This window comes from Zootoca vivipara, chromosome 8 (assembly GCF_963506605.1).
Source record: "Zootoca vivipara chromosome 8, rZooViv1.1, whole genome shotgun sequence".
NCBI classification, from domain to species: domain Eukaryota; kingdom Metazoa; phylum Chordata; class Lepidosauria; order Squamata; family Lacertidae; genus Zootoca; species Zootoca vivipara.
This window is the reverse complement of record NC_083283.1, coordinates 52,280,166-52,305,950: the sequence shown is the minus strand read 5'-3', so window position 1 is coordinate 52,305,950 and position 25,785 is coordinate 52,280,166. Positions and strand designations below refer to the sequence as shown.

The following is a 25,785-nucleotide window of genomic DNA, read 5'->3' as shown; positions in this document are numbered from 1 at the left end:
GTCTACTCTAGCCTCATGTACTCTTGTCTTGTCACATCACTGTTTCCATGCCCTCTGCCCTCTGCCAGAAGAACCTCCTTTTCTTGTGGTGACATCACATGCTATTTATGACACAGAATTATCCGGCTACTAAATCATGCAGAGTGCAGAAGGTTCTCCACTGCAGAGATTTGCCTCCACTTTCCTCATGGGATGTAGAATCACATGTCTGAATAGGCATGCCTGGAGGAAATATTCTGAAATATCCATTTTTATTTGTTGCTCCTCCTCTCCCTGGATCCAGAGGCACTTGATGGAACTAGTAGCTGTTTTCCCAGCTGGATCATAAAGATAGTTGCTACATCTTACAAAATTCCTTTTCCGTGTGCATATGGGTGATTTTCACTTTTAATGTGTCAAGCCTGTATTTGTGGCTATTGGTACGGAGCCTGTAGCTTTAATGGTACTAATCAGTGCCTTTCATGCCCACACATTCTTCACACACTCGAGAATCTCAAGACAGATTGCTGATTTTGTTATTTTACATTTATATTACAATTGTAACCATAGAAACAGCTTACTATTGTGTGAAAATGGCCTGGTTTGTACGTCTTGTGAAACTATAGTTGATGTCGAAATGGGATTTGATGCAAATGAGCACCGTGGTCCCGGTGCTTCACTCCTCTGCCAGGCTATGCCTGGAGCAGCAAGCCACAACCCAAGCCACACTTGGGTTCATGACACATTGAGCAGCAGACATGCACAAGAAAAAGCTCACTTCCGAGGCAGCTTTGCCCGAGACAAGCCCAAGGAAAGGGCCAGGATTGGCTTTGAGATGGACTTTGTTGGATACAACCCACTGGTCTTATGAACTAGCACAGTCTGGCACACTGATAATATTACTTTTGATATCATTTCAGAAGAATAAATATTTCCAAATCAGCTATTAAACTAACTGCACTACTAACCTGTTAATTAAAGTACAACCTTTATCAAGAGGAGCAGAGATTTGATGGAGATTAATTATCACCAACGTTATTATAGGCCTAACATTGCACATTCTGAATTCTAATTTTGATCTGATTAATTAAACTGGCCTTGTATAACTGGGCTATAAATTATTTTTAACACACTGATGCTTCCAAGTAGCATCCTTCTAGTTGTATTGAAATTAAAGGGGGAAGGGGAGCAGTGATCACATATTTCAATATAAGTAAATTATTGTCTTGTCTCAAGGATGTAGACAAATTTGTTACAGCCCTAACCAACAATTTTATATAGATTTCTTGATTACTTTTGTAATTATTGCTTAATGAATAAAAAAGCTACTCCTTAGCAAAATAGTAAAGACTGATTTTCCTCTTTTTTTCTAATTTATTATCTTGCTCCCAAATAGACAATATTGTATTACAATATTACAAGCACTGCAATGTTACAATATGAGGAAGCAAAATAAACCTTCATATTCTGCCCATATTAGTTACCATCACGCCTACGCATAGAATAAATGGATTAGGAAAGAGAGGGAGGAGGCTGGGTTCTTGATGTAAAGGAGAAGGAGAAGGAGAAGGAGAAGGAGAAGGAGAAGGAGAAGGAGAAGGAGAAAGAGAAAGAGAAGGAGAAGGAGAAGGAGAAGGGGAGGAGGAGGAGGAGGAGGAGGAGGAGGAGGAGGAGGAGGAGGAGGAGGAGGCGGAGGAGGAGGAGGAGGAGGATCTAGCTGAAACAGTTCAGCTTACTTTCACGATTCCATATTACAGTTATTCTACAGTCTTTAATGCTGCAATCTCCAGACCACTTTACCTGGAAATGTCTTTCAGCTGGTTGTACAAGTTTGAAAAGAAGATCTGGCTACAACTGTGTTCAACCTGCATACAGGTGACTGTCCAGCAACTTGTCTGAGTTCTCAGCCACAACTCAGGTCAGTGTTCAACACTGTCTGCAGCAAGTAAAGGTAAAGGGACCCCTGCCCATTAGGTGCAGTCGTGACCGACTCTGGGGTGCGGTGCCCATCTCGCATTATTGGCCAAGGGAGCCGGCGTACAGCTTCCAGGTCATGTGGCCAGCATGACAAAGCCGCTTCTGGCAAATCAGAGCAGCACACGGAAACGCCATTTACCTTCCCGCTGTAGCAGTACCTATTTATCTACTTGCACTTTGATGTGCTTTCGAACTGGTAGGTTGGCAGGAGCTGGGACCGAGCAACGGGAGCTCACCCCATCGAAGGGATTCAAACCGCTGACCTTCTGATCGGCAAGCCCTAGGCTCTGTGGTTTAACCCACAGCGTAGCAAGGCTGAAACACTCAGCTTAGGGGTAGTCTGCATGGTGCCCTCCAGTGGTCCAGGTGCCCTCTGACATTCTTGACCATTGGCTGGGGCTGATGGTTGTTGGAGTCCAACAAATCCAGAAGGCGCCACATTAGGTGCCCCAACCTACATCCTAGTTTTTTCCTTGGGCATGTCTCAGACAAAGCTGGCTCAGAAGGTGGGAAAATGCTGTTGCATTCAGGTCCTGCTTGAAAGGCTTCCTGAAGGTATCTAGTTAGCCATTGTGAGAAGAGAATGCTGGAGCAGATGGAACTTGGGCTTGAGTCAGCAGGACTCTTTTTATATTCTTACGTTGTTGTCATCTTCAATGAAATTGGTACACAGGGATCATATGAAGACATTTGCCAGGCATGTGTTCCACTCACTTTTTAATTCTTCACACACCATCCAATACAGCTACACATGGATACACAAATATTGCTGCCTTCCTTCCTTCCTTCCTTCCTTCCTTCCTTCCTTCCTTCCTTCCTTCCTTCCTTCCTTCCTTCCTTCCTTCCTTCCTTTGGCAGGAACAATTAGTTTGTGTAGAGATTATTTCATTTCCGGGTATACAAACTTCAAATGTCAATTACTGAGCATGAAAGCTTTCCTTAGAAAAACTGGATAGAAGACATTTATCTTCCCTGCCCCTCTCTCATTCACCATCGGTCTTTCTCTCACACAGCATCCTTGTTCTTATCTTCTCTCTCCCCCCCCCCTGAACTATAAAAATCCTTCCCTTTTACTCTTCATTAAAAGATTATTATATGCTACTTTGGATCATTGTTACAAATAAAGTATAAAAACCAGTTTATGAGGCATAATAAACTAGGGCATGGTTGGTTTTTTTGGTTCAGTTTTTAACAGTGCCTTTGCATCCATTATTTTCTATTGCGCTGCAGCCTGATTGATCTTTTAATTGTCCCTAATTTATGTTCATCTTAATGCAACTTGATTATTTACTTCATTGCAGAAGGCGAAGAATGACATTATGTATAAGCACCCTTGCTTGTACATAAAGAAATGCTTTCATGAGGAAAAACAAATGAAATCCTATTCATTTTAGAGGTTTAATCCCCCCAGAAAAGTTATAAGTAAATTTTAAAAAGATCCATAGCTGCCAAGTTTTCCCTTTTCTCGTGAGGAAGCCTATTCAGCATAAGGGAAAATCCCTTTAAAAAAGGGATAACTTGGCAGCTATGAAAAGATCTCATTTGAGGCAGTGAGAATAATATTTTGAATCAATAGGCTGACTGCAAATTTAATCATTAGTATACATGCTTGACAATATTTTGTGTGAATAGGTCATGTGCACAACTTGCTGGTCAAAAGCCATATGAACCAGAAATCTGCGGTAATTTATTGCAGTTTAGAAGAACATCCTGAGTATGTATTCTGTATGGGTGCATTTTATTTATCAATGCTTAAAACTTATATCCTACCAGCATGGTTTATAAAAGCTCTCAGGCCAGCTTCCAAAGACTTAAAGCAGAATCCTAACCATGTCTTTTCAGAAGTAAGGCAGTCTCCTAAGTTTCCATGCAAGTAAATCATAGATGAAAAACACAGGGTGATTTTATTAAATCTGGGTCAGTAGGACAGTGATTGGTATCTGCTCTTTGTGAGTACTTTTTATTTCTGCAGGCTGATTAGAAGCTTTTAAATGTACCTTGGAGAAAGACTTACAAATGGAAACAGCTGATTCTAAGTGGAATGCAATTTGGGCACCGAAGCCTTTTAAATCAAACACAGTCTATCTAAGGAAGGCATGGCAAAACCTGGCCCTCCAGCTGTTTTTGGGACTACAATTCCCATCATCCCTGACCACTGCTCCTGTTAGTTAGGGATGATGGGAGTTATAGTCCAAAAACAGCTGGAGGGCCAAGATTGGCCATGCCTTATCTAAGGGAATATTCCTCAAAAATTCTGCAAAGGCAGCACACCACTCCTGTGCAGGTTTCAGGAGGGGCATTTCCCCACATGGTGAGAATGCCTTCTGGCATCCAAGCTCTGGACTGATAATTTTCAAGAAATATACTTTTAAAAAAATTGTTTTCCCCACCCCACATCTTGCCCTTTTCAATTTGTGAGATGATAAAACAATGACCTTCTGTTCTAAGGAACTTCTCGTATGAATGCTAAAATAGGGAGGGTGTTCGGCAGCGCGAAGCAAGTGCCCCACCCCCATCACGCTGTTGCATTTATAGGTCCCCGGGATCATGCCACTCACCTCAATTGGCCCAAACAGCCAACCGCGATCCAGACAAGGCTTGGGCCACAACACACCCCATGGGGCTGGCTTAAGGGTTTCAAGTGCAACCAGGACCCTCAATTTAGCAGGATCCCATTTGTCTTTGCACTGTGACATGGCTGGCTGGGTGGCTGTGTACATTAGGCAAAACACTTTGGATCAGGGGTTCACAAACTATGCTCTGTGAACCACCTGTGTTCCTCAAGCGTCATTCAGGTGAACTGTGGCATATCTGCAAAAACGCAATTAAAAATCATAAAGCATGCAGTACAGTGCATTACAGTTGCTTCAACAAACAGAAAACTCATTAAGTGGTATGCCATGGCTCTGAGTGTTATCCAATGTTAGTGATCCTCAGAGTAGATCCTTTGAAACCAATATACTTCAATGGATCTGCACTACTCTGAGTATAACTTAGTTGGCTATTGCCCTCTGTTTCTTAGCCACAGAAGAAGAAGAGAAGAGTTTGGATTTGATATCCCACTTTATCAAAACCCTAAGGAGTCACAAAGTGGCTAACAATCTCCTTTCCCTTCCTCCCCCACAACAAACACTCTGTGAGGTGAGTGAGGCTGAGAGACTCCAGAGAAGTGCGACTAGCCCAAGGTGGAGGAGCGGGGAAGCGAACCTGGTTCACCAGATTACGAGTCTACCGCTCTTAACCACTACACCACACTGGCTCTCACAGGTCTTTGGGGGAGGGTGCATGTGTGCCCTGCCCATGTTTGCTCCACCCAGCATTGGAATGCATTGCCCAGCAGGCTGAACGTAGCTCCCCACCTCTGGTGTGCCTAAGCCCATGTACTTAAATGTAGAGGATTTGTGTCTAATGGATAAATTAGTTGTGCATTCTTTTTTTAAAAAACCAAGAATGAAGCTTACAGTCAAGTCATTTTCGAGATGTCATACTGCAGATAAAAGCAGATGGTTGCATTTCCCTCTCACCTTTTCTTATCACAAGAGTACACCCCCCCTTCTTTTTGCTGGCAAAGTTGTGATCTATGTTTTATTCTCCAGAAGAGTATGGATCATTAGAAAAATAAGTGAGATCCTTTAATTTTATGTTGAAATGTACAGCTTGAAAAAGTATTCAACGGCTAGATTTCAGCGGCTGTAAAAGTTGTACTAGGCTCTTACATAAATCTTGATAACTGGAGCTCTGTCCTACCGATTTGCACTGCCTTGTATATTTTATGGGAAGTTTTTGAAAGTTCAGCTTTATTTGTGAGAAATTAAGAGATAGCGGGTAGAAAGTTTCAGTGGAATAGCTGTTGTCATTATATGGTTTATAGAAATGAATACACATTTCACTGTGTACTGCCCAGGTAGTTCTGTTGATGGAACTTCTAGGAGAGGCCAGGAAATGGGGACTATAGTTTAAGATACTATAGCTTAGGAAGAACAGAGCTCATGTGCTGTTTGAACTACAGCAGAATAAAAGGAGGATACATGCTATCCACCCAGCAACCCATATGATCTTATTCATGCATAACTTATAGGATTTGCCTCCACAGGATGTAATGATGGCCACCAACTCCAGGGATGGCCTACCCATGAGTCAGGGTGAAGCCCACGGGTACTCTGCCTGTCCCGCCATCTCCACCAGAGAAGCAGCACCAGCTTCCGGTGAGATCTCACCAAACTCTCACAAGATCACAGTGAAATCTCGCAAGAGCTTGCTGAAATTTTGAGATTTCAGCAAGATCTCATTGGAAGCCACCACTGCACTGCTGATGCCTCCCTTACCTGGCTTGGGTGGTGGCACCAGCTTCCGGTGAGATCTTTTGGGGCGGCATGGTGGGAATGGTGATGGCGGCAGAGCAGTGCAGTGCAGTGGTATATTCCTGTTTTGCCTCAATGGCGAAACAGGGCTAGACACTCCTGAGCAGCTCAGAGACAAATTCATGGAGGATGAGGCTATCAGTGGCTACTAGTCATATGACTGTGCAATGTTTCCAGTATCAGAGGTAATATTCCTCTGAATTCCAGCTTCTGGAGAGGACATGTGGGGAGAGTGCTATGTAGGTAAGTAAAAAGGTAAAAGACCCCTGGACGGTTAAGTCCAGTCAAAGGTGACTATGGGGTTGCGGCGCTCATCTCACTTTCAGGCAGAGGGAGCCAGCGTTTGCCCACAGACAGCTTTCCGGGTCATGTGGCCAGCATGACTAAACTGCTTCTGGCACAACTGGACACCATGACAGAAGCCAGAGCACCTGGAAATGCTGTTTACCTTCCTGCCTCAGCAGTACCTATTTATCTACTTACACTGGCATGCTTTCAAACGGCTAGGTTGGCAGGAGCTAGGACAGAGCAATGGGAGCTCACGTTGTTGCAGGGATTCGAACTGCCGACCTTTTGATCAGCAAGCCCAAGAGGCTCTGTAGTCTGAACCACAGCGCCACCCACGTCCTTAGCACTCAGGTGCTGCTTGTGGGCTTCCCATACACATCTGACTGGCTACCATGAGAACTGGATGCTGGACTTGATGGGCCTTTGGTCTGATCCACGAGGGCTCTTCTTATGATTATATATACTTAAGCAAATGTATAACTGGAGGTAAAATTACAGTACTTATCTTCGGTATATTTTATAGGTAAAATTGTTCCAATTCCAATTTATAAATCCACTGCTGCTTCTGAATCTCCCTTTTAGTCTCCCTCTCTCCCCCCCCCACCTGTGCTTATGTATTAGTCATTTGTTTTCTTGAAGTCTGGGAAGAAAGATTTAATTTATTTGTGAAGTACTCCCAAATTGCCCAATAAATCAGTGCTTACTCATTTTCATGCTTTGCATCTGAACAACTTAAAAACGGCTAATGTTTCCACATTCAAACACTTGCAAGCAGGTTTGCCTGAGCATGAGCTAAAGGATTTTTGATACTGAACTTCTACTTGTATAAAAGTAAGCTCTTGCTTCAGCCTAGCCGAATTCTATACGTTGCTACGTTGCGCTGAAGTGATGGCTTATAGCAGTGGTTTAGAAACTGCTCCAAGGGTCTTCTAGAAGCTTATCGGGGGTTTGTCAATTGGAAAATTAGTAATGGTGAACCAGCTTCCATATAAGAAATCTTTCGTGACCACTACTTCTGTCCAGTGAGGTGCAGTAATCAGAAAATCTGTGTGTGCCCTAGGGGGAGTTCATTCTCAGATCACACTGGTTGTCATCTGGCACCCCACCTTAATACGCCCAGATTTATGAAATTTCAGATAGCAGATCTGCAGGTTTTTAAGCAGGCCTATCAATGTGCAGGACCAGTATTAACCCGAAAACCTGAAATTAACATGGTTACGAACAATGGTATATCCACATTTACAGAGATTAGCTGAATACAACTGAAACCTACAGCAAAATATTTATTATTTGTTTAGAGTTATTAATTACTTTTGTGGTGTGGAGCACTTCTGTTGACTGTCCCAGCCAGTCTCACCTTCCTTCAGGATAGTCCATTTCATTCCTACCTGCTCCTCACCCTACAGTTTTACATTCCCCAACAGGTACTCAGCAGTCTGTGGATACAAATTATGGTTAGTTCTCATTGGGCAGGCAGCTTCTTCTTCTTCTTCTTCTTCTTCTTCTTCTTCTTCTTCTTCTTCTTCTTCTTCTTCTTCTTCTTCTTCTTCTTCTTCTTCTTCTTCTCACAGCCATCTCTAAAAAATATACATGGTGCTTTATTTTGGCTACACTATTACCGTAGTATATACAAGTGAAACTTGCAACAAAATGTTGCAGCATGTAACAGGAGTTAGCCAGCAGTAAATCACACAAAGTGGTGTTAACTCTTTATTAGAAAAAACAGGATCATGCCTTTCCTGGTTCTGGGAGACCAGCGGTGAGGGGAGCTTGTCACAGCAGGAGGGGAAGACACCCATGACTCTTCACCAGCCTGACTAATCTCTGCCTCTTGCTCCCTCATCCCACTCTCCTGCTGCAGCTTCTACTTCTGATTCTGGACTGCTCTCTGCCACAGTCTCTTCCCGCTCACTAAATCCTGTTACCTCTTCAGCTTCTGACACCTCCTCCCAGGCTTCTCTCCTCTGACTACTCATCATCATCCCACCAATAATATAATGGTTCTGAGCCCTGTTCCCTTGGGGGTTTCCCAGCTGGTGCCTCCCACCACTCTCTGAGTCTGCGCCAAACCAGTCTGTGACATGGCATAAAGTGGTCCTGTTCAGCATTTTAGCCAGCCAACCACACTTTCTTTCAAGATACTCCATTCCATTCCCATACTGCATTCCAGTTTTCTGTTTGTTTTCCCACCCAGCAAAAACTCAGCAATCTGTTGCCATTGAGCATGCTGAATCTCCAATGAACTGCACTGGGCTTCTGCCCTTATTCCCTCTACATACTAAAGGTTTTTCTTCTTCTTTTTCTTCTGCTTCAAAACATTGGAGCTGTCCACACACGCACACACACGCACCCCACACACATTGACAATTTATTTTGTTTCTCAGTTTCTCATTTTGCCTGCAGAGTGATCATAACTCAACACCCGAGACCAGGAAATTCATTGGCATGGAGAATAGGGTGAGAAAAAGAAGTCCACAAAAAGGAAATAAATAAAGGTTCTCAACTTGCTCCAACATTTTAAAGATTTTTTAAAATGCACTTTTTAAAAAACAAAGGCTTTGATGTGATAAATCATTTGCTGATGGAGACAATTTTTCACATAACTTAAATGCAGTAGAATCAATGTTTAATGTGCAGTGCATGCAGATAACCTTTGTCTGTGCTATCTCTGATAATGCATTCAGCACCTGCTTATTCAAACTGTTCTAGCCACTATTCTGAAATGCACAAAGCAGGTGTCACCTTTTTTGTTTTCTTTCTTTCTTTCTCTTATCAAATGGATCTAGTTTCTAGTTGATGGTTAAGAATGGCTTCAGTCACAATCACTTTGCTAGGAAAATAGCTAGCGGGGTGTGACAAATTGAAGCACTTTTAAAATGTTTATTTCTGCCCGGCTGACAAAGAGTTAACCCACCTCCAGCCTGACTGGCATAGAACCCTGATGGGGGCGGGACTGTGCCCGGTTTGAAAGGAGGGAGTGTCGGTTTGGTCAGTTAGGAGGGAGAGGGAGGAAGGTGTGGTGTGGTGTTATGTGGTGGCTTGTATGAAGACAGTGAAGAGGCTAGGAAATCTTAAAGTTAAATGTTTGACTGAGTTTATTTTGTACAACTGGAACAAAGCTAATTAATAAATGTCACGTTAAAGAAACCCTTATGTTTTTAACACAATAAAACTTCATCTCTGTTTTGCCAAAAAGGTCCGTCTTTATTTTTTCCAGCGAGGTACCAGGACTCACAGCCGGGGTGGCTCAAGAGAGGGCAAAACTCACCTCAGGCAGGGAGGTGGCAGTTTGTGTCCTGGAGTTACACGGAGGAGGCTTAGAAGGGTAACCTGAGGTGCCAAGAAGTTGCCAGAGTGCATAGGGCAAACTTCTACAGTGGGGAATCCAACTGAGGGAGACCCTTTACTGGAGGCAAGAGGTTATTCCGTGGGACAGCCTAGAGTTCCTTAAGGTACCAGGTCACGCAGGCTGGAAGGCTCTCCTTACTTAGAAACCCATTAGTAAAAGGGGTTTATTTTTGAGGCGGCAGGAGAAGAGGGTGGGTGTTTTCCCCTCTGGATTCCTGTGTCGCAGTGATAGTAAGAGAGAGTGGGACACGGGTCGTCACACGGGGCTAAACTCTTCTGCAGATCCATGGCCAGATAAGCACATATATGAATAACTTACATCTTTCTCTGCAAATGCATGGGCTACAAGTCTTGTCTCAAGCTTTCCCTCAGCTATAGAAACAGATTTCATAGAGAAATCATTTATGAGCTGTGGGACCTAACAGTTTTTTTTTTTAAAGGACAGGCAGAAAGACAGACACACACACACACACACACAGAGAGAGAGAGAGAGAGAGAGAGAGAGAGAGAGAGATATGGTGTTCAATTGATTGAGGTTGAATCCTGACAAAACAGAAGCATTTCTGGGGGACAGTGGGCAAGCAGGTGTGGGGGACTTCCTGGTCCTTAAAGGAATAACTATGCACCTAAAGGACCAGGGACAGTCTGGGGGTCATTTTGGACTCACAGCTGTCCATGAAGGTGCAGGTTAATTCTGTGGCTATCAGCTCCATCTAGTATTCAAGTTGAGCCCCTACCAACTTGCGCACTGTTGTACAGGCCCTGGTTAACTTATGCATGGACTACTGCAATGCGCTCTATGTGGGGCTACCTTTGAAGGTGATTTGGAAACTACAACAGCTAGGCATAGCTGAATATCTGACATTAACACAGCAATCTGTACACATTTCCATTGGAACAGCTTCACTGAACAAAGTGAGACTTCTGAATAAACATGCATAGAATTGCAGTGAGATACAGGATCCATCATCCTGAACAGCTGAAGTATAAATGTCTCTGCTCTTCCCAATCTTTTCTTTGGAAGATAAGTGGCACTTGCTCATATCTGAAATAGGAGCTGTTGATGGCAAGTTGGATCCAGCATTGTAGCCTTGTCATTAGAAAGAATAGGTTCTCTACAAGTGTGAACTGTGTAGCCACAATATTATTCAAACATTAGAAAGATTAGAACAAATAACAAGTTTGAAATGTTTAAAAGGCTTGTTCAGTGTGAAAATGTTTTCAAATTAGGCCTTTGTAAAAGAAAATATTTTTTGCCACTTATTGCTTATTAATGTATAGGTGCTCTCTAAAAGCCAGTTTTAGCTAGCTGTTCTAAATTATACCAGACCCTCCAAGTGTCCCTATTTTCCAGGGACAGTCCCACGTTTACAGAAGCCATCCTGGTTTCTGAGTTGATTCCAGAATGTACCACTTTTCCTAAGGACATCCCTACTTTCATTGGAAAACTGTTGGAGGATATGAACTTAAGCAACCCACAAACCAAGGAGATAAATAAGGGAGCTGTGCCTGGAGGAAAAACTGTGAGGGGAGAGAGTTCATCAGGCAAGGCCTTCTTCCACCTGCCTTGCCCCACCCTCCAGTCTCTGCTTCTCAAATTGTATTGTATTATTTTATGCACTGTGGCTTGCCTTTGTTTTATTGATTATAGTTTAGAAATTATTCATTGTCATTGTTAAGAGTGGATTTCTGTTTAATTTTATATGCTGATACTGTATTATTATTCTATACTATTCTAATGATGGTTGAACGTTACTTTATTTGATGTAGGTTGCTTATTTTAAAGCTATGTTTTATTATTACATTTTTTGTATTGCATTAGATTCATAGCTGCCAAGTTATCCCTTTTTTAAAGGGACTTTCCCTTATGCTGAATAGGCTTCCTCACGAGAAAAGGGAAAACTTGGCAGCTATGATTAGATTGTTATAAGGTGTACGTTCTTCGGTTCTTCAGCTTGTAAACCGCCTTGAGTATTGTAAGATAGAAAGATGGTATAAAATTAAAAGTGATGATGATGATGATGATGATAAATTGGGTCCTCCCTTAAAGAGGGCATGTGTTGCAGTGAGACCTGGAACCCAATCCCCTGTGTTGTGGGTGGGTTCAATTGGTCAGCCACAACACCCGATTGGTAGCTCCCTCATTGCTGGGTTCAATCTGGCCAATGGGACGCAATCCAAACGGATCGAGGGACCTATATATGCCCATGCATGTGACCCAGAGCTTCCTTTTTTGGCGCATGCATTCGGAACACCCACCCACCTCTCCCTAATTTTAGGGCTTGTGCACTTGACCTTGCTATGCCATCATGTGTCATCTGTCGTTGGGACAGGGGCACGGCAGGAATTTCCCCCACTTGGCTGATTGGCTGTTGTCATTTGGGTTTTGCTTGCTGCTTAGCAAATCATCACAACTTGTAAGGTTGTGGATAGGCTCTGGTTCAGGTGATAAGGATGGGGGAACGCTCTCACCATCCCTATGTGAAGGGTCTTCAACCTCTGAGAGGGGGTTGTGCCCGTGCCTGAGTCTAGTGGGACATTTGGGTGGCAGACATAGTCCGTCCCTGACTTTCTGCTTATCCAGGTGTTCACCCTTGGCTGGCTTATGGTGGAGCCCAGGGAGCTAGTTGAATCAGAGCCTATGCAACCACTCACTTTCTGTAATCAATAAAGTTGTGGCCTAAATTCTGCCAAAAACCAAAACCAAAATTTGAGTCAAGTGTGAATTTATTTAGGGGGGAGGTTTCTGGGTCTCAACACGCAAATAACTATACAACCTTTTGAAGAGATCTGAAGGCAACTTTGGATAGGGAAGTTTCTTAATGTTTAACTTTTATTATGTTTTTCTATAAGTTGGAAGCCACCCAGAGTGACTGGGGCAACTCAGGCAGATGGGTGGGGTATAAATAATAAACTTCTTCTTCTTCTTCTTCTTCTTCTTCTTCTTCTTCTTCTTCTTCTTCTTCTTCTTCTTCTTCTTCTTCTTCTTCTTCTTCTTCTTCTTCTGGATACCTCTATTTTCACCAGAGAAATGTTGGAGGGTATGCTATACAGAACACAGTAAAGCAAATGATATTCCCATTTCTGCTACTGGTGAGAAGTTCTATGATAATTTGGAAGGTGGGATCACTGGAGATTTATGGCCTTCTGCAATATTTGAATTTATTTACAAGTACACAAAGTGAGCATATGGAAGGTGCCCAGCTTAACATTCCAATAGCAAATCCACTGCCCTGCATCAGAACCTCCAGAGAAATAGCTCTAATGTCCTTTCCAGAACTCAAAGCTCAAACTTTGCCTCTGTCTTACTGTGGTATCACTTTGATTCCTTTCATAGCTAGAAAGTAGACGCACATATACAGTACTATAGGCTCTGTGCTGCAAACCACCCTAAACATTACTGAATTTCAACAATGAAGAGTTTATTTAATCTGAGATGTGGCTTTTTAAAAATGTGCAAAGTTCAAATATTATGATAAGCACGCGCTAGTTAATTGTGACATACTGATGTATTTGTTTTACTGAGGTATCTCCTGAGGAAATGATTGTGTGGGGCAATAATGAATGTGAATGACTCTTGCTTAATCATTTAGTTATTAGCATAAATTTTGAATGAACAAATTTGGTGTCGACAAGATGTGGAATTAATGCAGGTGTCATTTAAGACCTCCAGTTCTAAATACACTTCAGCAGGATTAGTTGTTGTTTTATTGATGATGGGAAAGATGGACAAATGGTGAAGGCCAGGCACCCCCAAACTGCGGCCCTCCAGATGTTTTGGCCTACAACTCCCATGATCCCTAGCTAACAGGACCAGTGGTCGGGGAAGATGGGAATTGTAGTCCAAAACATCTGGAGGGCCCAAGTTTGGGGATGCCTGGTGAAGGCTGTATCTTTTAGCTCCTAAGTTTTGATATTTCTGTTCCATGAATGCATATTTGGAACAAGGTGCCACAGAATATTTTAAAATGTAGAAATACAACAAAGAGCACGCTTTTTAAAAACAACAACAAACAAACACTTTTTCAATATGCATTTCAAGGCTCAGAACAAGAAGTTATGATGTTTGACCTCTTTCACTTTTCACTTAGATTTTAGACTTGGTGTGCAAAAGGTTACCATTTTTTAATTATGATATTTTATTGTTGTCACATAATCCATCTTAATTACATCACAGATATCTCTGTTAATGAAAGGGGAGAAGAGATTATAGTATCTGAGTCCTTCTTCCTGGAGCTCTCCAGAAACCTCTTCCAGAAGATGGAGAAAGTCCTCGGAACAATGTGGAAAGTGATATGTGGGCTGTCTAGGGAAGGGAGGGTTGGTGAAAAACACCTCCCCCCCTTTTAATGGAGGCTTCCATAGATCATATGCTGTTCTGCAAATCGAAAGAATCCTTCTATTCATGGAAGGGCACCATTTAATACAACTCTTTGAGTCTAAGCAGTGGGAGACAATTGGGTAGCAGTGTCTGCTATCATCATTTCATTATATAGGTGAGGTGCATTGTTTACTATTTGGTGCTGGTTAAAGAGGCAGCTCTTTGCTCAGACTTTTTGTGAGAATTATGTTGCTGTACTAGTTGCTATTGATCCTGTTGCCTCCTGTATAGTAGTTATGTTTTTTGTTCTTTTTGGAAATTTTAAGTTGCCATTTGATATTTTGAATGTAACAATTTTATTGCTGGTTTTATGTGAAATCTGCCCTCAGTTCATTTGATTACGAGCAGGCCTAAAATTGGAAGAAAACAGGGAACAACAAAAAAAAAAAGAACAATGAATTATGTCACATATAAGAGAAAATAATCCAATGTATCATATGCCAAAATAAGGGTTGCATAAGGTCACGGTCCCATCAGTATTAATTTTTCCCAGCTGATTTTCTACAGGTAGGCATTAATTGGGTTGTTTTGTCAGCATGAAACATCTCTGATCTAATTGGCTCACCTGCGGACACTTCGTGTATACTGAAGTTAGAAAGAAAGGTCAGAAATCAATGAACAGATGGCATCTGGTAAAAGCAATTAAGAGCTGAAAATTCCATCCTTCCTTGTACAAGCTGCATGGAATGTTTAAGCAGACGTTTGACCACAGAGATCAGGCATTAACCCTCATGTTTTCCTTTTGACAGTTATTGTAGTACAAATGGAAGGTCTTCTAATGTTGAATAAAATATTTATCATACTACAAAAGAAGAAGAAACATTCCTCAAAAACAGAAAAGAGAAATCCTTATGTCGCAATTGAAGCCATTTGAATTTACAACATTGTTTTTCATTATGCAAAACATTCCTGCAGGGAACTGCTTCCCCTAAACCCCAAATATGTCACATAGAACTTGCCTTTGGGTTCTTGCACTTTGGTTCAGGCACAATATATTGTTGGAGCCCAGCTAAATGTGATATTTGCCATGAAGTTTGGTATTGTCTTGTGGACTTTTGTTTAACAAATAACAGTGCAGGACCAGGAAAGCCAGAAAGTGATCATGCAGTAGCAGAGGGATTGTCCAGTTGTCCACCTTTGGTCATATGACTGACCAAACATACAGCCAAGGTGGGCATGTGGAGAGAGAATAAAACTGAGGGTCTGCAACAGCTGGGAGGAATATGTGAATCTGCTCAGAGCAGAGGACCCCCTAAGATTTAACTGAATTATTAACTTTGCTTAGGCAAAGTTGTGACTAGCACACAAAATTAATCTGTAGAAAATGCTACTCACCTGTAAGCATCCCTCAGCTAAGAAAGGCTTCCATTCAACTTGGACTTAAATTTAGGAAGCACAGAAAGTTCATTCAGTGTTGCACTGCTGATTTCAAGTCAGGCATGAAGCTCTGCCTCTAGGGTCTTCATCTTAGTTCAGTGCTTATTTAGTTACAGGTAATTATGGGAAAGCATTCTCCTAGAAAATATGGTCATCCTGAAGACATAGAATGTCAGTATATTTCCTTTATAATGTTCACATCATAGCCTAATGAGCAGGGCATTAACCTTGCAGGAGCCCTAAGTCTGTACAATTGACTTTGACTTGTATAGCTCATTTACACTGTAAGCTCTTTTAATAAGAGGATTGCTAATATCATCCGTCACCTATAAGGTCTTGGAATTTCTGTTGAATGATCAGGAGTTTATAGATATGAATAACTTAATTTCTCCAGGGTGCAGACTTCCTGACTCTGGTCCATCACCCAGGCTCCTCTCCCCTGCCTGCCTATGTTTGGGCAGTTCGAATTTTAGATTTGGCAGGCTATCCCACCATCCAAAGCTGCTGGCCAGAGGAAAACCCAATGCCTGGCTGTGAAAGGATGAACACCCCCCCCCCCCCAAGACAGAGGGGGAGCCTGTGATGAGCTGCAACCGCTGCCCACCCCTGAGCAGGGTTAGCAGCCATTCTCTGGGGGTGCAAAAGGTTTTCTTATTTCTGAACAGGAAAGTATTCAAGTTCTACTCTTACTTATGCTTCCATTATTCCTGTTGGCACCAATAGAAGTAGCTCCATAGCAGATTCCTGATATGAATTAGCATGGTCTTTGATTCCTTCATAAGATGTTAGTTGTACAGAAGAGATAAAAACCAAAGAACTGATTCTGGAAAGGAGGGGGAAAAAAGATAACTTCATTATGAGCATACAAAATAATCTGGTACCAAGAATCAGGAAGGTGGGGGAGAATGCTACTCTCTCAAATTAAACACTTTTTGGGTTTGAATTGCTTATACTTAAAAGAATTGGGCACGAGTCATTCATATAACCATAAGCAAGATGAGAATAGTTCTGAAAAGGCACAATTATTCTGAATTAAGACCCACTCTCTTTGTAAGCTTTCTATGAGTGAAAAAATATGGACAAATGGAAGCTGACCCCTGTGCCTAGAAATGTCTGAGTGTTGACATAAGTCATCTCAAAACCCCAAATCTAACACCCCTCAAGTAAAAGTCATAAAGTCATAATAAAATGGACTTTAGCATTATTGTGAGACATTTTGATGTTCCTCAGCAATGAAACAAAAGTTGAAGGAGACCATAGAAATATTGGCCACACATGGTGAAACTGGAGAAACTAGCCAACTAAAATACATTGGTTCATTTTCACAGTCTGGCTACTTTGGTTGAGTCACGTGTCTCCACTGGAGTGCGTGTTCTTGTTGTTGCTGTTAAATCGGATTGGGGGGGGCATTTTTAATAGGACTTTTAGTGGCAAGGTTAACATGTACTTGATTCCTTCATTGTACCCTGCTACAAAATGTCTCTTAGATTGCAGTACCATGGCAAATCACAGGGAACTAAGTGAAGCTTCTTCCTGAGAAGCCATATGTAATATTGCACCATTCATGCTGCTAAATGAAATACAGTAGATAACAAACAATGAGAGTGTGAACATTGGTAAAGTTGAGCTGCAGTTCCTGTGCCAACGTGTCATGCTAGTTTACTCTCAGTGTAAGTGTTGCACAAACATCTGTTGCACTGGCAGATTTTCAGATGCAGGACTCTCTTGGTATGGAAATGGACATACAAAAAAAGATTTTTTTCACTCTGTGTGTATGTGCGTTATTTTAAACCGGAATTTTGGATTTATAATGACTAAACTGGATACACTAAAGCTTTTTGCTGTAGTAACCTCCCCAACCCCCAGTCTCTGCAGATAATTATATGAATTTAAATTTCCCTATGCACCCAAAGTACTCCTATATTTCACTCTTAAAATGTTTTATCCATCTTTTTAAGAGTTAAGATTGCAATCATTATCAGCTTCTTCATTTTATTCATATTAATTCAGCAACTAAATGATGCCTGCAGCATGCTGCTATTTTACTAGCCAATATCAGATTGTAGAAATTAGGCTGGCAGATAAAGCATTTTTATAACACCATCAATGTACAAAAGGGCACAGCAATTCCCACAGCCCACCTACTGTGCTATAATTAATAACCTCTCCTTATGGCAAGGACTGTGTTAATATATAAATTACATTGCAGCACTTGACAAATTAAATGCAATTATAAATCTTCCCCTAGACCAATTAGCATTTAAACAACAATTAAATGTAGGAGATATCCTTATGCAATGACCCACATAGAATGGAGATAATCTTCGCAACAGAAAATTCTCTGGCAAATACGCCTGCAGCACACAACCCATGCATTTCAGACCTTTGCCATTTTAAATAGGGTGCATACCACAATGTGTGGACACTATTTTCACATGTTCCCCAAAACACAGTCAGCTCAAGTGAAAGGGGCATTTGATATTTAAAACAGGCCCTTGCACACTTTGTAGTCAAACCACATTGTTGAAAACTGCTGTGGGAAGGAGCTGCAACATGTCCTCCCCCTTGGGGCCCAGAGCCTCTAATATTGCCTCAATGGTGCAAAAAACAGCTGACTTCAGCAGCTCATGTATATATAAAAAATATGTGCACAGAACCTTGGGCATAAGGCGATGGAACTTGGTTGAAGCTAACATGTCTCATGTTGGCTTTAACATGTCAATGATTTCAATGTGAAAAAAGTATTCTAAGTAGAATATATTAACTGCCATACCAGGTAAGATATATTCATCCTCTCATGCACCAATTGGTGCTATGTGCATGTGTTCCAATTCCATGCAGAATTATTCTAGGGCTATGTATATACAAAATTCCTACCACTTAACCACTGTCATCTACAACAGCTTTCAAAGAAAGGGAGTCTCCAGAGATGGTTCTCCATGATAGCTTCTGGCCAGAGGGACAGCAGTAGGAAATTCATCTCAGAAAGCAGGAAGACTTCAGAGAAGGCAATCATGCGGCAGGAGGTGTGTTCCGGTGTTTGCCAGAACGTGCAAATTCCAAAGTTTGGATTAAGGACAGGATTGTGTATGCACCCCTCTCTATTCCCTGATATTTATCAGAGTTCTTGCTCACACGGAAAATTATATTCACATGTGTGTCCCACACAGACCTTCCCATACAGCAGGGCAAAGGTTGAGCACTGAATGGGAGGGGTGGACACACATAAAAACATGGAAGGCGAAGCTTGTGTGCCCCCATTGACATGTTGGAAGATACAAAAAGAAAAAAAGAAAAAAAGAAAAGAGAGAGAAACATGCTTTCATAGTTTTTAATGGGACCTCCCCCAATTACATCAATACCATGGTAGATTATATTCAACCCCAAAATATATAACAACGAAAAATCCATCTTCACAATTAATTCTGTCAAAGTGGCTTTAAACTATGAGTCACATTCAGCTAGCCTAATGACATAATATAGATTTAGTAGTCTAGTTGGTTGCTGAATGACATCATACAATAAACACTTGACACATTGGCCTCATCATAACTTGTGGCAGTGTTTTAATACCCATGCTGAGTGAAAAAGGCAGAATGTGAAAAGTTCATTAACTGAAAGTGTTTGAAAGTGATGATAAATTAATGTTGGTATTTTTTTTAAAAAAAGATGAATAATATTTATTAACCTAATATCTGCTGGAAATGTGCCTTGATAGCAGGCAGTAGACTACTTACATATGTGGAGGTCACGTCCAGCAATCCAGACATTCTAGGCTTAAATGTAAAAGAACATCAAAGGGGTAATTAATGTTGCTTGAACTAACTCACACAGCATACCTAAGGCACATTGCTCATTAATATCCAACTTAACATCTGCTAAGCTAGTCATGGCAAAAAGCAATGCCAACTTTTTTTTAATAATTGAAGATGAGAAATAATGTTGATCATAAAAAAGCTGAACATTGCTGTCACAAGCAACACCAGCCTACTGGCCCATCTTGCCCATCTTGCTCAGAATCTTGTTCTCGCAGTGGCCAACCAGTCCACAAGAAGCCCACAATCAGAACCCGAGCACAATAGCACTCTCCTGCTGCTACTTGTTCTTTCACATATTCCTCGTACCAAATGGTAGCTGCTAAAGTTCTTGTGCCAGGAAAGCTGGTGGGCTCAAAGCTAAAATTACCGTACATTTGTTGTTGTCTTTTGCTGCTTCAGTGAGAAACACACCAGCTATCAGGAGGCAATCTGGTGGAGTGGAATGAAGCAATGTCAAGCAATTGTGCCCAAAGTGATCTCCAACTAAATGGAATTTGGAACATCTCCTAAGTATTACAATGCATCCTTTCCAGTGGGCCAAATTGCTTGTCTGTTCATCCAAAAGCTTGCTGGAACACAAGCATACAGCTACTTTGGCTGTACAAAAGAGGCCTAGAGCCCATCAGGGACTCTGGCCTTGAGAATGGGACGTCAATGGCTTCCTCTGAGCTACAGCATGCTTCTCCTAATGATGTCGTTTAGCAGGATTTTTTTTCTTTTTTTAATGTCCAAGTCATTCTGAATCAACAGTTTCATTCCACCATAGTACTTGTGTCTGTAAAAAGGAAGAAAGAAAATACATTGCACCAGATACTCTAATCCAGAGGCTAAGATGAACTGCAGAATGAAATGTGATACTATGTCACTACAAATGAAAAGGCTGCTTCACATGCACATCTCTTTACAATACAGTGGTACCCCAGGTTAAGAACTTAATTCATTCTGCAGGTCTGTTCTTAACCTGAAACTGTTCTTAACCTGAGGTACCACTTTAGCTAATGGGGCCTACCGCTGCCGCCGCGCCACCACTGCACAATTTCCGTTCTCATCCTGGGGCAAAGTTCTTAACCCGAGGTACTATTTCTGGGTTAGCGGAGTCTGTAACCTGAAGCATCCGAAACCTGAAGCATCTGTAACCCGAGGTACCACTGTAGTGGGATAATGTCTAGTAGCCACACAGCCCTGCCAGAAATATGTGCGCTGGACAAACACACACACCACCATTGCCCATGCATTTCACATATGTGAAATGTGGGGTCCAGGGTCAATCAATTCTCCCTTGTGTCAAGGAGTTCTTCATGTGTACACACATAAGAACCCCTCCTTAAACATGCTGAAAGTGCTTATGAACCTCATGTGCACTTTAGAGCCTGTGCATTCATATCATATACAGTGGCACCTTGGGTTACAAACGCTTCAGGTTTCAAACTCCTCTAGCCCAGAAATAGTACATCGGGTTAAGAACTTTGCTTCAGGATGAGAACAGAAATCGTGCTCCGGCAGCGCGGCGGCAGCAGGAGGCCCCATTAGCTAAAGTGGTGCTTCAGGTTAAAAACAGTTTCAGGTTAAGAACGGACCTCCGGAACGAATTAAGTTCTTAACCAGAGGTACCACTGTATTTACTGGACTGAGATCTGATGAATGATGAGTAGGATGGAGAAATCTGTCAATTTTGGCTCTCCGGGTTTCTCACTTTTCCAGTCTTAAATTCAGTTCTCTGTTTTTCCACAACAATTTGCATTTTCTTTTAAAAAAATACTCATGGAAATTTATCAACATTTTCATGCAAATTTCTTTTAATGAACACATTTTTTGTATGCAATTTTGTTAATATGCACATTTTTGCAAGCTTTTCCCTACAATATGACAATTTTAAAATGTTATTTTCAAGAATGTATGCATTTTTATACTCACTTTACCCTAGGATATGTTTTTTATTGCACTACTTGTCTGGGGAACTGTATTGCAAAATTTGGAGAAGTGAGAGTTTTGGTCCACATATTGTTTTGAGAAAACCACTTCCGCATTTTACGGAGGTGGTGTTGTGGGCGTGGCCCGTCTCGACCCTTGCGAGGGGGCTGAGAGTTCAGCCCTCTCGCGAGATGGGGGTTCCCGCCTCCGTCATTCCCCGGCTGACCAATAGGGCCAGCCGGGCGGGGCTTTCCCCATGTTTAAATCAGGCTGGAGGCGGGAACTCTGCCTCTCCTTCGCCCGGCACCTTGAGCGATCGGATCACTAAGCAGGACACTCTGAAATCATTTCAGTCCTGATTATAGGGAATATAAACAATACTGAAATATGCTGTTGGTCTGTATTGTCCTCTTTGTAATTAAAGAAATAGACTTTTGGTGCAAGAATTTAAAGGTACAGGGTCGGCGTCTTTAATTTTGAACACTTAAGGGCTAGTCTAGCCAGCGCAGGAGGTGCGTGAGTTAAATATTCTATTCCTCTGGTGACCATGCCATTTAATATTGAGTCATCCTGTTCACCTGCTGCTTATCCGAACTCGTGACCTTGGATAAATACCTTTATTACTTCAATTATGTTTTGGCTAACTGGTGTTGCCTGTTCACACGGTGGGCATTATTCCGTTTAATTTTCCTGCAGTTACTATAAGTTAATAGACATTTTGAAAGGTGGAGCCAATTTTCCACAACTTAATTTACATGGAATTCATTACGTTCAGTTGAAGGCTATCTATCTGCTTTTTCAAAATAACTGAATTTAAGCTTTCCTTGCTTCGGTGGGATACATTTTCGGATCCACTACTACCTATATTGTTCCTGACATATAATAATAATAATAATAATAATAATAATAATAATATTAAATAAATTAATGAATACTTAAATAATACTCACTTTAGCTTAAATTGTCCTAATTGCAATAACTGTTTTGGCCTGTTTTAGCATTAAGCCTGACACTCTCATTGCCTTCATTTGTGTCATTTTCTTTAAAATAACTGAATTTATTTAAGCGTTCGTTGCTCCTGTGGGATACATTTTTCGGATCCACCACTATCTATATTGTCCTTGACATCTAATAATAATAATAATAATAATAATAATAATAATAATAATAAAATAAAAAATGAATATTTAAATGAAATTCACTTTAGTTTAAATTGTCCAAATGGCAATAATTTTAATCATATGTTCTCTTTTGCTTATATATACTCTTCCCTATTTTCGGCTGCGGTTCAGTATAAACAATACTGAGCTAGGGCGCCACCCCTTTAATGCATTGTTATTGTGGTGATATTTGCATAATTTATATAATAATAATAATTTATTATTTACCCCGCCCATCTGTTCGGGTTTCCCCAGCCACTCTGGGCGGCTTCCGACCAAATATTAAAAACAGTACAGCATCAATCATTACAAACTTCCCTAGACAGGGCCGCCTTCAGTTGTCTTCCAAAAGTATAATAATTGCTTATTGCCCTGACATCTGCTGTGAGGGCGTTCGACAGGGCGGGTGCCACTACCGAGAAGGCCCTCAGTCGACAGGGCGGGTGCCACTACCGAGAAGGCCCTCAGTCAGGCTTGCCTAGGCCAGTGTACGCTGTACTGTACCAGACCCCCCTCCTGAATACCGCTGTTGCATGGTGCCTATAATGCCAAGGTTGCAATTTGATCCCCATGCGGGGCAGCTGCATATCCTAGGGGGTCTAATGGTTTTTTGTTTTTTCATTTCCAAGATATGCCATTGGTTTCTAAGTGCTTTCTAACAGTATATATTTGTAACTGGGACACCATATTTCGTGCTGCTTCCAAAGCTAGGTGACCAGAAACATCAGTTATAAAGGTTCCGGTACAGCTAGCAGCTTATTGAGGTATGAAATTTATCTTATATAGTTTGTCAGAATGTGCATGATTGCGAGGAGCGTTTAGGGAACCATCCAGCGTCCTCTTGTTTCAGGGGTAAGCAGTCCTTTCAAGGTGGCAGGGGGCTTTATTTCCCCCACACACAAATAATAGCAATAATAAGAATAATATATACAACAAGTATAATATTAACTATAATGATAATAACTGCAATAATAACTATAATAATACTTTAACTCTTAGGTATTTTCAATCTCTGGGGTTTCCTGAACTTCGCAAGTCAGGTATTGGCCTCAGTTATACGGTACGACCTCTCCAGCTTATCAGTATGAGATCTCTGATTAGGTTAGCATAGTAGGCTATTATGCATCATTCTTATGGCGCCCAGTTGATGGCTGGAATGCCTGTATGCCATTCATGCACATGCATACCAGATTAATCAGGAAACATTTGAGTTCCAATAAATTAGAGCCTGGCTGCTACTACCATACGATGTTCCAAAACAATGAAGTGTTGATGGCTGGTATGGCTTCCTGGAGCATGTTCTGACCTTGCCCATTGCATGGCACACACTTTTTTTTGCCCAGAACATAATAGTCAGGGATTTACAGTTGGCTCTAGAGCCTGCACCGGTGGGTGTGCATCAGCTGGGCTTCAGTCCTCTTCTTAAGGTATGCTGGCAGGGCAATTTGAGATTGTTCCCACATTGTCTGGTTCAATCAGGTCTCTCTCACGGACACCTGCATTTGCATGATGCTAGCTTGGTTACTATTGCATGCTATTTAACCTTTTGAATTTTCTTTCATAATAGTTCCAGTTCACCTTGGATGGAGGACTTGAGAGATCATCACGTTTGCCTTGGGTTGATAATCGAGCAGTCTTTGGTGGCCGTGCAAAGCAGTCCAAGAGCATGTCACTCCCGCTCCGCACAATTGGGCAGCTTCACCTTAAGTTTATCTTCACCTTCCCAACACATTTATTCCCGGGGTTACTAGAGGCATCGTGATGCCTGCCTCAATGGGCTGTGGGAGTAGCTAACCTTTCTAGAATTCTTCCCAATCGTGGTGGCGGCACACTTGTGGGGCTGAGGAATTCAGGAACCGCCGGGTCTGCTTTCAGACCGATAATCAAGTGGTGGTCTGCGTGATGTCTAGACAATCATCCCGTTCCACGAGAGTGTCTGCCCCTTCTGCGGGCCTTTGTGCTGCGCAGTCTAGAGCTAAACTTGCATTTCACCACCAAGTTCGTTCCTGGGGTCAATAATTATATCGCCGATGCGTTGTCTCGTTTCCAGATGGACCGCTTCCGCTCGCTGGTACCGGAGGCACAGCAGTGTCCAGAGCCGTTCTCGGAGTCCCTATGGAGCCTTGGGAGCGAGAAATCTTGAAGGGAGTATTCGCATCGGTTACCCCCTCGACACTGAGCTCTTACGAATGCGTTTGGACTGAATTTTCTAAATTCAGAAATAAGGGTCCCTCCCCTTCACCTTTGGGGCCCCCCACGGAGGGGGAGGTCATGCAATATGTGGTTCACCAAAGGGAGTTGGGCCGTGCGGCCAAGACACAACATACACATGGCAGCGATCTCTTCTACAATCCCTGTACTCCTCGGACCCTTGCGATAACTTTCACTTGCGCAGGGCCATGGAGGGTTGGCGCAGGCTGCAGCCGCCAGCCGGTGACCCCAGGAGACCCATTACATTTGACCTGCTGTGCAAGATTCACAGTCAATTGACGTCCCTTTGCTGGTCCCCTTATGAGGCGAGCCTGTTTTCCGCAGCCTTCTCTCTAGCATACTTTGGGGCCCTCAGAGTAGGAGAAGTAGTATGTGAGGACCACCCCGATGGATCCTCCCGAGGGATCAGGATGCAGGATGTATCCCTATCTAGTTTGTTAGCAGTAGTGCACATTTGCCGTTCTAAAATGGACCAGCGGGGGTTAGGGGCCACCATTCGCCTCCCTGCAGCAGGTGGCCAAGGCCCTTGTCCTGTAAGGGACCTCAGGCACTTCCTATATCTGAGACCGGCTGGCACAGATCCACTGTTGATCCACCATGACAGTTCTAAGCTCACGCGCTCCTGGTTCACACGGTTTTACGCAAGGCCCTCTCACTGTGTGGCGTTGACCCGAGCCAGTTCTCCACCCACTCCTTTCGTATCGGTGCAGCAACCTCCGCGATGCACTTGGGCCTTTCAGCTGAAAGGATTCAAGAACTGGGAAGGTGGAAGTCCAATGCTTATAAAGGATACCTGTGCCCCACCTCTTAGCCGCAAGCCCTCACTCCCCGGTCTGCCATCGACTGATCCCCTTTCTGCCATTGTTTCCTTTCCAGATGGGTGCCACATCAATGGGTGGATTGCGGGTCATAGCATTTTGCATTGGGCCAAAGAAAGGGCAATTGAAACCAGTTTTGGGAGTGATCTCGGCCTC

General features: G+C 42.3%; 1 long non-coding RNA gene across 1 annotated transcript in view; it reads left to right on the top strand.

Moving 5' to 3' along the window:
- LOC132592551 (uncharacterized) overlaps positions 1–25,785 on the top strand; it is a 43,186-nt gene that overhangs the window by 10,421 nt on the left and 6,980 nt on the right. The window contains exon 2 of the long non-coding RNA XR_009558035.1: positions 1,797–1,897. This is a non-coding gene — a long non-coding RNA (uncharacterized LOC132592551). The remainder of the gene's footprint in view (positions 1–1,796; positions 1,898–25,785) is intronic.